Source organism: Haliotis rufescens, unplaced genomic scaffold (assembly GCF_023055435.1).
Source record: "Haliotis rufescens isolate VD_foot unplaced genomic scaffold, xgHalRufe1.0.p SCAF_4, whole genome shotgun sequence".
Lineage (NCBI taxonomy): Eukaryota > Metazoa > Mollusca > Gastropoda > Lepetellida > Haliotidae > Haliotis > Haliotis rufescens.
In genome coordinates, this window is record NW_025964112.1 from 15,166,020 (window position 1) to 15,179,460 (window position 13,441).

A 13,441-nucleotide genomic window follows, 5' to 3' on the forward strand; every position below is an offset into this window, starting at 1 on the left:
AATAGACATGATATTAACATGCTACAGAGCCCAGACACTGCTGTCAGTGTGTTGGCTGGGATACTGTGTATATCTACACCACTGGTCTCCCTGATCACATTACACAGAGAAAAACATTAGCCAATATATGTAGCACATCTTGATACAGGATGCCTATGACTTTCACATTTTTTGCCAGGTGCAATTATTCTTCAGTTTCATTTCGTCCTTGGGTTAAACAATTGAATCACAAAATCATTGACAAATTTAATAAGCTACAATAAGCCAATTTTACTTTTGAATTTGTTTTGGTTATATTTTTTCAAAGATTGTTAAATGTTTCTATCCATAAATTGTGTCTACTTTGTAATAATTAATTGATTATGGCCCAAACTGCTCATATTTCTTACTATTGGTATGTTTGCCACAATCTGATTTCGGATAGTTTATCCTGCTAACTGTTCCCTTGACCTGCAGACTCCATGTTATAATGACCCATGTGAACACTGTATCCTTGTGGTCTGGTTACATAACACATTATTCTGACACATCACACTACTTACCCCTGCATACTTGTCAATCATGTTATGCAATTAACAACTACACAATGGATAGCTGTGAGGTCAGGTGTTGCGATGTTTATTGATGAACTGCATTTGTGATTGATTGCTTTTGATCAATGAGTGAACCGCCCTGGTATACAGGTATTTCACGTAAAGCAATTAAGTATGTGAGCAATTCACACTGATGTTTGCTTTTGATTTTGGAGTAATTCAAGCTTGATATATAATTGATTATGACCCAGTGCTTCCTGAATACCAAGTCATTACTCACTAACTGCATAGTTGGCGAATACTGGCAAGCTATGTGATTAATGGGATATGGCAATTTATTTGATATTAAGAAGAAGGCCAAGAAAAATATACAACTTAGGCCCCAGCATATTGATTATTTGCTTGTATTGTTTTCAATTATAATAATAAAAATCATCCCCAAAATATTTTTAGACTAAACACAGCGTTTTTGGTTTTTATTTTACTTTTGAGAGGGTTTAGGTTCCATCAGCAATATGTAATTTATTTTTACTTTTGCAACATTTACATAAATAACATGAATATGATAGGCATATAAACTATGAGGGTATTGTTTGGTCCTCTCTAACATTTAAAAGACTGATGAGGCATCTTATCTTATATTGAAATTGTTAAAGGTAGTTGTAGATTCTAAATATTTCATGATTTCGAGCCAGGAGATGATGTAGAAGAGCTATGTAAACTCAACTGCTCATGTTTGTCTGATAGGTACCATGTGAAATTGTGAAATCTAAACAGCACACATTTGTCAAAAAGGTAGCCCTAAAGCTGCAATAGTGAAATCTAAACAGCACACATTTGTCAAAAAGGTAGCCCTAAAGCTGCAATAGTGAAATCTAAACAGCCCACATTTGTCAAATAGGTAGCCCTAAATCTGCAATAGTGATATCTAAACAGCCCACATTTGTCAAATAGGTAGCCCTAAAGCTGCAATAGTGATATCTAAACAGCCCACATTTGTCAAATAGGTAGCCCTAAAGCTGAAATAGTGATATCTAAACAGCACACATTTGTCAAATTGGCAGTCTTAAAACTGCAATAATGATATCTGAACAGCACACATTTGTCAAATAGGTAGTCCTATAGCTGCAATAGTGATATCTTAACAGCACACATTTGTCAAATAGGTAGTCCTATAGCTGCAATAGTGATATCTTAAAAGCACACATTTGTCAAATAGGTAGCCCTAAAGCTGAAATAGTGAAATCTAAACAGCACACATTTGTCAAATAGGTAGCCCTAAAGCTGAAATAGTGAGATCTAAACAGCACACATTTGTCAAATAGGTAGCCCTAAAGCTGAAATAGTGAGATCTAAACAGCACACATTTGTCTAATGGGTTCCCTGTACTCACAACAGTGAAATCTAAAACAGCTGTAAGCAAATGAACGCATGGGTTCAGAGCAAGTCAAATACTTTTTAGTGTTATTTGTTATAATGAAAAGTATTAATGTCATAACGAGTTCTGGTTTCTGTGATACGAATATTGCCTTAATCTTATCCAACTTTTGAATACTCTGAATAACAGTGCATTCCAAGCTCATTACCTGTGAAATGGCAATATGTGAACTCTATTCACAACAGGTTGAATATTTATAGTAATAGTATTGATTTTATACGTATAGCACAATGTTCAAACAGGCTGCCATTGAAAATTAATACTGCATTACTAGGGGGGTTAAAGGGATTCTTCTGCAAAGATACCATACAGGAATACTGCTAGTCTCTATGTGAGCACCCACGTATATTTACTTTCAACAGACAGGAAAGTTTCAGGTATTTGCATGGTAGCGGAAGTCGGTTTGTTTGGGTTTTGAAGATGAGCGTTATACGGTTGTGACGAGACACCAGAAATATGATGGACATGTTGAATCTATATAATATTCAACTGCGCGTATAAGAAATAGACAAGGGAGGTTTCACTCCTTGATGTCCAGACATGTATATGCTCGTTCCGGTCGAGTGAACTTTATATGGCGATGTACATGGTTCTCCTCTGAAAATAGGTCGAGACGCTTTTGACACGAGATACAGGTCATATTTTAAAAGCGCCAACTGTTTTAACTGTCAAATATAGTTACCTCAAGCGTTCATTTAGCCAGGTGTGATATCCAGACAGGTATGTGAGCGCGGGACGGGTCCCCACCCACCCTCAACTCGCAAACGTTTTCAACAACGCAGGACAACTGTCCAAAATTATCCCGATTTCACACCTGTTAATATTGCATTTACCTGTTCAGGTGTATATATATCCTTCTCCGCGCGTTCCCTCCTGTAAACACGTTTCACTAATCCATCCGTCCGCTCACAAAGTTACATCCACAACGAAATATGTCCTACACTTGCAATCACATCACCTAGGAAGTTCCAATCTAGGGCCACCGGCTGAGCTATTTTTAGTAACGCCCAGGTATGGGGACTGTCGTTCAATTAATTACATTGTCAATTTACACGTGTATACGTATATCACACATGGGACATTGCTTCCAACGTCATCATATGCATATTGAACATCTTTGCAGCGTTATTTTTGTAGGTGTAGAATTTGTTGACGACATTTAATTGATGTCGTATTACCGAGGGAGGTTGACAGCTGTTGGAAGAGCCATGTCGCCCGACTACATAGCGGTACTTGAGGAAGAGTTACCGCAACAGCACAGGTAAGGATTCTCCCCCGACGAGCGTCTATCTACCTGGGCAAACAACGCGCGCCTTCGCATAGTCACACAGCTATGTCTTTCACACAATAAAACAGTGGAAGTCGAGGTATCAGTTCACTTTTGAAAAATGGCAGACACGGAATTTGGCGTGACAAATATTTCGCCTGTTTTTGTCGTTGTTTCTATTTTCGAGCGACAGAAAGATCATTCTCACATGGTACAACCATTGTATTCCCTTTTTATGTAAAACTTAACGTCAATTTTGGTTTTAGTCGTCTAATAGGTCCATTAAAGTATTCTACCAAAGACGGTAAATTTGTCAAAAGTGTGCCTTGAATGAATGCCGCTGTCAACCAATTTGATCACAATCCTTTTCCTGATTCTGACACTGTGGCGTAATCTCGATGATTAAATTTCAGCATATATTATATAAGAGTATTATCAAAATAATTTAAAGAGGAGTCCATACAGAGGCGGGGATAAGTTGTACCATTGTGGGGAATGGAACGTGGGTCTTTGGCATCGCAACCCAACGCTTTAACCACAAGGCTACCCCCACCACTCTTAATTATAACAGGAAATTAAAAGAACATAGACATGTTCATTGAATGTTCAGCGCTGTTAAATTTCATATGAATGTTTATCGTTAAAATTACTAGTGGGGTTCGTCATGCTGCAATATGTATTTACCGAATAACCTACCTATATCAATAGGTAATGGGAATACGAATCTAAAATGTTAAAAACAAAGGCTGTCGTCGCCGGGATATCTTCACGCCGAAGACCCGGCCGGTTCGATTCCCGACATGGGTACAATGTGTGAAGCCAATTTCTGGTGTCCCCCGCCGTGATATTGCTGGAATATTTCTAAAAGCGGCGTAAAACCATATTCATTCACTCACTCACTCACTCCTGTAGGACTTCAATCAATCAGTCTTTATTTCTTAGTACTGAGGTCATTGGCTTATTGTACATGTACACAAAGTAGGTCAGGGTACATTTATACAATGGAATACACATCAATAACCACGAAAACTGTTATCATAGCATGACAAATGAACATATTTTCTTTTAACTGTGACCGTATTCTTAGTCTACTTTAGTAAGTCAATTTTATACAAGTGAGGATGCTTGCAAAATTATTCACTTATGAATTGTCTTTTTTATATTGCAATGACATGGACGAACAAGTAAGAAGTGATATTTATACCGATATGATGAAACTACATAGTTGACATAAGTAGTGTTCTGTCCTCTCTTTGAATTCCACAATGTCTACTAGATTCACTGAGACCTGCATCTAAAGCAGGGTCGGAATTACAAACAAATAGTGCCCTCTATTTATATTTGTGTAATAACCGAATAATGATTTAATTCAACCTCTTTTGGAAGTACATGTCAGTGCAAAATCAGTTATTTATTCGCTCTGGAATATCTGCATTTTGTTCAGTCAAAACATAACCGCACCCAGATTAATTAAGTTATTGTTACAACGCACGATGTTAGTTTTACCCTGACGATCGTTGAGTAATTTTGTTTGTTGGTTGTTTAACGCCGCACTCAGCAATATTCCAGCTATGACGGCGGTCTGTGAGTAATCGAGTCTGGACCAGAAAATCCAGTGATTGACATCATGAGCATCGATCCACGCAATTGGGATCGATGACATGCATCAACCAAGTCAGCAAGCCTGACCACCCGATCTCGTTAGCCGCCTCTTACGACAGGCATAGTCGCCTCTTACGGCAAGCATGGGTTGCTGAAGACCAATTCTATCCCAGATCTTCACGGGCCGACCGTTGGGTAACAACATACTTGTATCATTTCTTTTGAAATCTTGAATTTATCACCCTTAGTAATTCTTGTGCGACTCATTTCGAGACAATGTCAATAATACACAACGAAATTGATCAAGATAGTTCAGCCATGACACAAAATTAATCAAGATTGGGTTTGATTTTTAAGACTAATTACGCTAGTAAGTCTTAGTATATGTGGCCGTTCTGCATATTTCTGAGAACCCCATTACATGAGCATAATATTATGTATAAAAGGACACGGATATTTGAGTGGGTTTAGCACTCGCGTGTCGTGCCTAGACCAATAGGAGATGCCATGCGACGCATTATAACGGGGATGCATGGAATGTAGCGGCGAATGTTGTCGCTATGCGTCGAAAATTACTCACACCCATGACATAATCCCAGTTCGTGTTCGCGCGCAGAAGGATCCCCATCAACACCCATCACTCACCTGGCAACGTTTTGTCCACCGAAAATGATATTTCTGTATTTCACATTGTACAGGAATTTCCATAAACGTGATACATGTCACCATGGACGATAATAAATGTGGCATAAAAAACAACATATTAATAGCGGGTTGAATAAAATTTTAAAAAAGTACATGTAATGACCCAGTTTCAAGGATGACAAAACTTGTTAATACAACGTGTATGGTAGATTTACTGCATTAAATAAAACATAAAATATGTGTTTATTTCTGACACCCAAAATGCAGGTCACGCTTTCAACTACGATTAATATAAACAGTGATTTTGCAAACATTAAACAATATGCTTGGATTTCTGTTGTAGACCCATCACTGCTTTCTTTTATCTAAAAGGAGACGCCGAACAACTGTTTTTGGTGTTCTTTTAGAATTTTATTTTTTTACAGTATTTCTGTCACAAATAAATTGTTTGCAAAAAATCCCACCCAGCCTCAACTCAGAATATCAGATTGTCGATCCGTTATTCAAAGAAACTGCAGCTATTCTAGAAACCCGTTTAAGTCACGTCACTTTGACGTAACAAGCCAATGTCACATGATCCATGGGGCTTTGCCATCAAGTTAACGTACCCCAGGGTGTTAGTTTTAACTTGCGTCACGGGATTATTCAAGAGCTGCAAGATTATCACTCACTCAGACTCTTCTGAATATTTGCAGATCTATGGAAACCGGTTTCTGCTTTGTGAACAAAATAATAAAAACACAAAAAAAACATTGAGAAAACGCTTCCGGGTAAACCCAGCTGAGAAAATGACAGACGAGAAAGCATATATTTCGAATGAGATCATGTTCACGTGCTGAACAATTTATATCCGTGATAAAAGTGCAGACCATAAGTTAAGAATTGGCGTCTAGGGAACCCACTCACTATCAACATAAATTCCCGGAGAAAGAAAGTATACCCTTAAAAACTGGATCTGACCCTAAAATTACAAACGTTATCAAAACGTTTCTAGGCTGAAACAGTCGACGAAACACTGCAAACTTAAGGTTCAAAACACCGATATGTCACCCTATCAAATACTAAGTCTTTACTGTCGATTAACCATTTAATTTTGTGAAAAAATGTCTCGTATATACATGAGTAAATGAATAACGGGAAAACTATAATTTGAATTAAAACTTTTCAAAATGAAAAAAAGGTTTTCGCATAATACACATATAGATATCTTATTTTGTAAAAATTAATATATATTTTCGGCGCAAATTTACAAAATTTCAAACATGGGAGGGGTCATGTTGCAAATACATTTCTTATCTCAGTCATCATTGAACCAATATATTTTTAAACAAAATTACCCAGCCACCGGAATCTTTTTGCAAGTTGTTGCAGAAAGTAGTGATGATTAAATAGACATAATCTAATTGAACAAGGTTTCTTTCAATTTTCAGTTACGTAAAAACACAAACTCGGTATACTTTATTTTGCCCCTATGTTTATTTGTACTTGTAGAAGAACGCTGGCATGAATTAATGATGAGTTTCTTCACATGAGCAAGCATCGTTACGGTTGATGAGCCTGACTGCACATGGCTCTCACTTAAGAATGCATAGGCATTAATATTGTAGGTGTTTAAACAGAGATTAATGGGATTAAATGACCGATAAGCAGTAAATGCAATAATTTATATTGCCTTCTTCTCAAAGGTTCATAATCGAGGCGAGTATAGCATTCTTGCCAACGACAATCGAATCATGTAAAGGCTAAGGGACACAACTCTGCGAAGTGAACGTCCGAGTCTGCGATCACCGAGTTTCATATGTTTATGCACGGACTTGTATAACCAAGTATAAGGTTATATAGGTCCGTGGTTTATGTGAGTTGGGTTTAACGCCGCTTTTAACAGTATTCCAGTTATATCGCGGCGTGTCAGCTTAATGTGGGAGGAAAGCCCGAAGTGATGCAGGTCTCAGACCTTTACCACTTCGGTGAAACCCACGAGCACAGGTATGGTGCTGACAAACCTAGAAACATAATCGGGACGAAGCGGGATTCGAACCCACAATCATAGGTTTCTGGCACAGCGAATCGCGGCGCCTTAGACGACTGGGCCACCCGTGCCCCCTCATATGTTTATGAGGGTACGACATGCACCCTTAGCTTTGCTTCATCGCCTACATGTACACACAACCTTGATAAAATCCGGATTTTAATCAAAAATATATGTAAAAAAAAATTGGTTTGGTGTATATATTTTTGCTTGGCATTCCGTTATAGATTAAGTCAAAAATTCCGAGAGAGAATAGACTGACTTCAATATAATACCTTGCGCTTGCCGAGCGTAAATGATAAATAGAGGAACGTCAGTACCGACTGAAAAATAAATTCACAAAAAAAACTAAAAACTATCTCTTTGGGCTAGTTTAATTAATTATGACAAGTCTGTTTTTAGTTATATTGTATTTCATCGTGTGTGTTTTTAACGTTTTGCGGACGGGTTGAAAGGACCTTTTCGAACTCGTTAGAAAAGGGTCGGTGGCATATTTTACGTACGCTTCAGGTGAGGATTTTTCTCAACACTGCAGTTGGTTTGTTTGTTGTTTAACGCCGCACTCCGCAATGTTCAGTAATGGTATGTCCTCAGATCTTCGTTCAGCGGTAGCGAAAACTAAGGTCTGATTTTAATGAGATTGTGCATTTCCTATCGACAAAGTGTGTATTGTTCCATCTTCTACATCCGGTAAATAATGACAAGATGTTCCAAACAACTTAGTATGTTTCCAATACAATGTTATCCGTTATGACTTTATAGAATTTGCTTTGCTTGAATTTAACATATAAGGACTTCCTGTTTTTTAAGCATTGGTGGGTCGGTCGGGTAGCCTAGTGGTTTAAGCGTTCGCTCGTCACGCCGAAGACCCGGGTTCGATTCCTGATATGGGTAAAATGTGTGAAGCCCATTTCTGGTGTCCCCCCGCCGTGATATTGCTGAAATAGTGCTATAAGCGGCGTAAAATCTCACTCACTCACTCACTCACTTTAAGCAGTCAAGATAGTCAAGACGTGATCTGATCAGATGTTTAAGTAGACAGCCTAGATGATCATTTTACCAGTCATAGTTTCACAGACATTAACCACCTTTGGTGCATTTTATTCACAGAGAAATTATTATAAAACAATATAATAAACTGAAAGTGACATATAAGGGGGTACTTTTTACAGGACTTCTGTTGTAATACCCGGTAAATGAAAATGTTCAATCATAGAATGATTTCCGTAGCCCCATAACTCGCAACCATATATATTAAAATAGGTAGTCAATTGCGACAACCCGTGAAGATCCGGGTAGAATAGGTCTTCAACAGCCCATGCTTGCCGTAAAAGGCAACTATGCTTGTCGTGCTTGCCGTAAAAGGCGACTAACGGGATCGGGTGGTCAGGCTTGCTGACTTGGTTGATGCATGTCATCGATCCCAATTGTGTGAATCGATGCTAGTGATGTCAATCACTGGATTGTCTGGTCCAGACTCAATTATTTACAGACCGCCGTCATATAGATGGAATATTGCTGAGTGCGGCGTTAAACAACAAACAAAACAATTGTGACATGACTACTAAAAATAACTTTTGTAATCAGTTATTATAAACAGCCTTTGCGGGAATCCAAAAAATGTCATCCTAATTATAACTTCATTCAACATTGTGAAAAGTTAGGGTCCACGGATCCCCAAACCAGACAATTATATCGACTCCGATGCGAATTTCTGAACGTTCTGCTCATTTTATATTATATTTATACAGTTGTTGTGTACATAGGGGGGCCACCAAGGGTCATTTATCATACATTGAGCATTTTACTGACGCTTCTCCAGGTTTCCATAACTTTCATCTCGGGAACATTACCTCTATTACTTATCGATATTATGTACTATGATACATATCTCCATTAGTAATTTAATAATAACAATGCATATTTATATGCACCCTGAAGCATTTTTTACCATATGCCATACACATTGAGGAACTCCATACAAACAGGACAAATGATTGATACTTTTTCAACCTTTTTTCCATTTAAGGGTTGGAAAATTTTCTTTCAATCAAAGGCGATAAAGCTAGAGTCATTGTATACAATGTCTAGATTCTAGGTTTAAATATTTATTTGATGAACCAACCGTGCTTATTAAGCAGTGTAAAAACAATGTCACTTTGATTTGTTACAGACAGACGTTTCGCATTGTTTGAGTCTTGGATTCGGCTGAGTTTCAGTATTTCGGTTTTTTTATTTCATATATTTAAACCGTATGTGCCAGTTTATGACACGTGTACAAGAGAACTACAATATATCTTTAATTTAATTCTTCTAATAATCATGTCTAACGTGATCAAAGAATGACATATTTCCTTTCATAAATCGCGGAATTTGAAAAAAAGGGGCGTGTCTACATAATAGCCAAGTCACGAAAAGACTTAGCCGAGTACGAGTTAACATGTATGGTGTCAGCTCAATCTGTCCACTGCACTTCAAAGTTAGCCGTGTGTCTGGCTTATGACTGATTTTTGTGTGTACAGATTTGGAGAGGGGGTCCTAAGTTGGATAACTTGTTCCTAATCCATTTCAATCTGAAAAAAATATGTTTAAACAGAAGCAGATATCCAGCATGAAGTACGATACGAGCATGTCATTATATCCCAATTGCTTAGATCGATGCTCTTGATGTCAATCACTGGATTGTCTGGTCCAGACCCGATTATTTACAGACCGCCGTCATATAGCTGGGATATTGCTGAGTGCGGCGTTAAACAACAGCAAAAACAAAACAAGTGACTTTAAAAACAAATATATACTTCTAATAATGTCATATTTTAGGAGATTTTGATGTTGAGTGTATTTCATCTGTCATCATGTGCAGCATTTGTCTTTAACATATTTAAAAACAGTACTAGAATTGGTATATATGTTACAGGAAACAAGAAGAATCAGTGATTCAGTCTAATAACTGATTATTTCAGTGATTATGTCTAATAACTGATTCACTCGGTGGTTATGTCTTATAACTGATTCACTCGGTGGTTATGTCTAATTACTGAAATGTTCAGTAATTAGACATAACCACTTAAATGAACCAAGGGAGTTTATACTTGTTTACTGAAAGCATATTCATGCCTTTTAATAATAACTTGTGAGAAGGCTTCATATTCCTGTCCTAAGCCAATCTTCAGCCAAGATTTCAGTAATTAGACAAAACCACCGAGTGAATCAGTTATTAGACATAATCACTGAAATTTTCAGTCATTAGACTTAATCACTGATTATACTTGTTTCCTGTAATATATATACATCAAATGTGTATTATTCGTGAGTGGTAATTTCAACTTCGTGTTTTGCATTATTGATCTGTCTAGTCCCCGCTATAACAAACAACCTCCGGGGGTACTTAATGACAACAATAGCTGTTGACAAACAGAGCTAATATTGTTGTGCAATAAACATACACCAACAAGAATAAGCCTTCAACACAAATAACAGCTTATTGTTGTACTCAATTGTGTAATACTCAATTTTCCGCACGCCTAAACCCTCTTAAAATCGTATTAAAACCACTGGCGGTGACACCAGAGAATACACAAAGAAGTAATCAGTAAAGATGTCACTACAATCGATGGTTATTGACAGGAAGTCAATTCTCTCATTCGCTACGCAACACGCGTTAACCCCTTTATTACAATCGATAGCTAATGACAGAACTAATTCTGATTACTATCGGTTATTGGAAGCTGGTTCGGAAGAATGAATTTCCAATGCACCCTTTATAACATATTGCTGCTTGCATACATAATTTTACCTTGAAACAAGAATGCAAAATACCATGTATGCAAGAATGCAAAATACCATGTATGCAAGAATGCAAAATACCATGTGTGCAAGAATGCAAAATACCATGTGTGAAACAATGCAAAATACCATGTGTGCAAGAATGCAAAATACCACTTGTGGAAGAATGAAAAATACCATGTATGCAAGAACGCAAAATACCATTATGCAAGAATGCAAAATACCATTATGCAACAATGCAAAATACCATGTATGCAAGAATGCATAATACCACCTGTGGAAGAACGAAAAATACCATGTATGCAAAATTGCAAAATACCATTATGCAAGAATGCAAAATTCCACGTGTGCAAGAATGGAAAATACCATGTATGCAAGAATGCAAAATAACGTTGTATGAAAGAATGCAAAATACCACGTGTGGAAGAATGCAAAATACCATGTGTGCAAGAATGCAAAATACCATTATGCAAGAATGCAAAATACCATTATGCAAGAATGCAAAATACCATGTGTGCAAGAATGCAAAATACCATGTATGCAAGAATGCATAATACCACCTGTGGAAGAATGAAAAATACCATGTATGCAAGATTGCAAAATACCATTATGCAAGAATGCAAAATACCATGTATGCAAGAATGCATAATACCATGTATGCAAGAATGCAAAATAACGTTGTATGAAAGAATGCAAAATACCACGTGTGGAAGAATGCAAAATACCATGTGTGCAAGAATGCAAAATACCATTATGCAAGAATGCAAAATACCATTATGCAAGAATGCAAAATACCATGTGTGCAAGAATGCAAAATACCATGTATGCAAGAATGCATAATACCACCTGTGGAAGAATGAAAAATACCATGTATGCAAGATTGCAAAATACCATTATGCAAGAATGCAAAATACCATGTATGCAAGAATGCATAATACCACCTGTGGAAGAATGAAAAATACCATGTATGCAAAAATGCAAAATACCATTATGCAAGAATGCAAAATACCATGTGTGCAAGAATGCAAAATACCATGTATGCAAGAATGCAAAATACCTTGTGTGCAAGAATGCAAAATACCATGTATGCAAGAATGCAAAATACCATGTGTGCAATAATGCAAAATACCATTTTTCCAAGAATGCAAAATACCATGCATACAAGAATGCAAAATACCACGTATGCAAGAATGCAATCGCAATGTAATATTTTGGAATGTGTTGCTTCCATGTTGTTTTGCCAGCGTTACTTTCCGTCTGACTGAGATACGCTCTGGAGTGAGTGAGTGGGTGAGTGGGTGAGTTATTAACGCCCACTGGACATAATGTCACTTATATGACTGTGTCAGATGGGTGTGGGTGGAAAGTGTGAAGTGTTCCAGGTCACTATTGTGTAACCCATGAGCACGGTTATTGTGCTGACAGATCTAGAAACATCAACAGGGCTAACCGCGATTCGAACCCACGATCATAGGTTCTGGGCGCAACTCTGGGCGCCTCGTGGCCCCTGTAATATACTACTCAAAAGAAGATAAAGCACACACGAGTGTCCCTGTAGAATAAGGCACCGCAATGCGCTGTGCAGGGTTGCGTCCCTTAGGCATGTCTCGAACCAAAACCGCGCTCGTGGGTTTGACAAAAGTGATTAAAGTTGACGCGCCATGACATAATTGTCAAACGGTTGGAACCTAACTCACTCACTACTGAAGCTCAATATCGTTATTGTCCAGTTTTCGTTCAACACATATTTTAGTACGACCTCCGATGCTTCTTCAATCCACGTGTTGACAGGATCCGCTGCATCCGGGTTCCAGTTCCGGATTTCACGAATTGCCAGATTTCTGGTCCTTCAGAACCATAACAGTATTCGTGGGTTCAGTAAGACTGACATTTAGTCCCAGAAATAAAGTTATCTTATCAAAAATGATATATCTACAAAATGAAACAAATTAAATCCAAATGGAGCCCAGAACAATCCTTAATTTCAGAGATGAGGTAATCTAGACTTGCCAAATCATTCTAGACTTGAGTTGGTCTCCTTGTTTAATCTATTCTCTAGGTTCTGGGAGACGACTAGGGCTCAGTGATAGACGCCAACGGCCTGCTGTCTTGGATTTCCGGTAAAAAAAAGTAGTCAAGAC

The 13,441-nt window shown here is 37.7% G+C and overlaps 1 protein-coding gene across 1 annotated transcript in view; it reads right to left on the reverse strand.

Annotated features, from left to right (window-relative positions):
- The window catches only part of LOC124140501 (titin-like), a 461,816-nt gene extending 458,874 nt beyond the window's left edge, over positions 1 to 2,942 (reverse strand). Inside the window, exon 1 of the mRNA XM_048381766.1 lies at positions 2,805 to 2,942. The gene's annotated coding sequence lies outside the window, so the exon portion shown is untranslated. The remainder of the gene's footprint in view (positions 1 to 2,804) is intronic.
- Between the last annotated feature and the right edge of the window lie 10,499 nt (positions 2,943 to 13,441).